This window comes from Crocuta crocuta, unplaced genomic scaffold, assembly GCF_008692635.1.
Source record: "Crocuta crocuta isolate KB4526 unplaced genomic scaffold, BGI_CrCroc_1.0 scaffold37, whole genome shotgun sequence".
Classification (NCBI taxonomy): Eukaryota; Metazoa; Chordata; class Mammalia; order Carnivora; family Hyaenidae; genus Crocuta; species Crocuta crocuta.
This window is the reverse complement of record NW_027532040.1, coordinates 1,792,097-1,795,011: the sequence shown is the minus strand read 5'-3', so window position 1 is coordinate 1,795,011 and position 2,915 is coordinate 1,792,097.

Here is a 2,915-nt window from a genome sequence, read left to right as displayed (position 1 = left end):
AAAACAAACATTAAAAAACAATTTTTTTAAAAGCCTCTAGGTAAGCCTTCACAGCAACTTTCCATTGTTAACAAGGATCTATCGTGAACAAGATATCAGCCCTAGCTGATTTTACAGGCAAGTTCTGCCAATCTTTTTTTCTTTTTCTTTTTTCTTTTTTTACAAATAGTTTATTGTCAAATTGGTTTCCACATAACACCCAGTGCTCATCCCCACAAGTGCCCTCCTCCATGCCCATCCCCCCCCACATCCATCAGTCCTCAGTTTTTGTCAGCATTCAAGAGTCTCTCATGGTTTGCCTCTCTCCCTCTCCCCCACCATTTCCCCCCTTGTTCCTCACTTAAGTTCTGCCAATCTTTAAGACAATAGATAGTATCTACCATTTTCAAGTGATTCCAAAGCATAGGCAAAAAATAGTAATAAGCTTCCAATTAATTTTATGAAGCTGGCACAATCCTGTTCCAAAAACCTGACAAAGTGTTAACCTCCCTTCCCCTAAAACACAAAGAAACTACCCACTGAAACTTCCATAGTAACAAGGGGAGAGGGAGGGGAAACTTAACAGATCACTTCCCCTTGTAAATACTAATGAAAACTCCTAAGTCAAATATCAGTAAATTGAATACAGCATAGGTTTTAGTTCCATAAAACAAAGGGTGATATGAAGAAATCAACTGATGTCATTCATTAATGGACTAAAGAGATGATTTTTTTTCAAAAATTATCATTCATCCTGATTTTAAAAAATAAACAAACCTCTTTGTGAACTAAGAATAAAAGAATATTTCCTCAACTGCATGATAAATAGGCTAGCTGGGACTTTGTTTCTGCGTACTGTTTGAAGGTTTTTATAATGATTCTGTATTTTCAGAGAATAAATTCATTTCCATTGTAAAATAAAAAGAAGAAAGATAATGATTGCAGGCATAAATTGAAGGTACCTTGACAGCTGTGAACGTGGCACTGCGATGTTCAAACCAGAGATGGAAGAACTCTCATAAAATCGTATTAAAAGTTTTCATAATTAACACAAAGCAGTTCCTGTACATAAGCTCATTAATCTTCACACAATATTGCTCTTAAGGAAAAACAAATTTAAAATATCCATCTGATTAATTGTGAAAGTGAGACAGAAAATGGGATTCTATCAGTGTGCCTTCTATCTCTCTACCAAATTCTGCTCAGAAATTAATCAAAAGGGGGAGCCTGGGTGGCTCAATCAGTTTAGCCTCCAACTCTTGATTTCAGTGCAGGTCATGATCTTGCTGTTGGGGAGTTTAAGCCCAGCACCAGGCTCCGCACTGACAGCATGGAACCTGCTTGGGATTGTCTCTCTTCCTCTCTCTCTCTGCTCCTCTCCTGCTTGCTCTCTCTCTCTCTCTCTAATAAATAAATAAACTTAAAAAAAAAAGAAAAGAAATTAGTCAAAAGGCTTAAAAAGAAATTCTGCAATATGTTCTTTTCTTTTTATTAAAAATCTTTGTGAATTGAGAGGAAAAAAAAAACAACATGTGAAACCAAAAGGTAGACATCAACTATCTTGAAAAGACCAGAAGAAAGTTAAGATACAAGACTGTCATGAGGGAGAATACCAGAAACATGAAAATGAGAAGATACAGATAGTCACTTATAACATCCACGAGTGCCTTCCTCAGTTCCCCCAAACTGATTCTACTGCAACTCTGTCTTATCCCAAGTTCTTACCTCAACAGGGAATAAACTAAGGAGTGAATGAATGGCCTCTGTCTAGGAACTTCTTGGTTAATTTAGGGCACCCATCTCCCAAATACCAGGTGGCCAATCAAACCCAAGACCTCCAGAGGTGTTACCTAGAGGACCACAATGTCTATGAGTTACAGCTCAACCCTTCTCTCCCCAGTGTTGGGCAACCAGCCTTCTACTATGATCTCTTCCCAAAATCTCTCCAGCAATAGGCCTGCTATCCTACCTTGATTATGCCAAGCTCTTCCTGGATTGTATAACAACTGCCTTTATTAATGTTTGTGGCTAGAGTTCTGCCATCAAGAGATCTCCACTAAATCATACTTTCAGTGTAATGTGTGGAGTATTACATACAGTCCACAGGGAAGGAGCCAATAGTCAAGTTTACTGGATCTTTAGTCATAGGCCATCTACCTACCCAGGCCTTAGAAAGTATATAATTTAAGGGCAGAAATGATTGGTGCTGTCTCTCTCTGACTCTCAAAAATTAAATAAATAAATAAATAAAGTAAACCAATGGTGAAAAAAATGGTATTATGTATAATACTATGGAATACTGAACTAATCTAGGTAGAATTTTTCAAAAAAATAGTATTGTACTAAAATTTACTCACTGTTTAAAAGTGAGAAATTGACTAGAGAAATTCTGCTTCATCTAAATGACAGAATTTCATGCAAACATTAAAAAATGTGTTACAAGTGAATACTTAATTGATTCTGTAATTAATTACTTAAAAAATACTTAGTATGTTCAGGATCTATTAGGTTTTTTAAAAAGCAACTTATAAAATACATAGTTTGATCTCAGTTTAAATATGTATGTCACACATAATACATATTTAGAAACATTTATACATATTTATACATATTTAAAATACGTAGTATGCTCGGGATCTATTAGGTTTTTTAAAAAGCAACTTAGGGGCTCCTGGGTGGCTCAGTTGGTTGGGTGTCCAACTTTGGCTCCGGTCATGATCTCACAGTCCGTGAGTTCAAGCCCTGTGTCAGGCTCTGTGCTGACAGTTCAGATTCTGTGTCTCCCTCTTTCTCTGCCTCTCTCCTGCTAATGCTCTGTGTCTCTCTGTCTCTCAAAAGTGAATAAATGTTAAAAATTTTTTTCAAAAGCATCTTATAAAATACATAGTTTGATCTCAATTTAAGTACATATGTCACATACCTACTCATATTACATC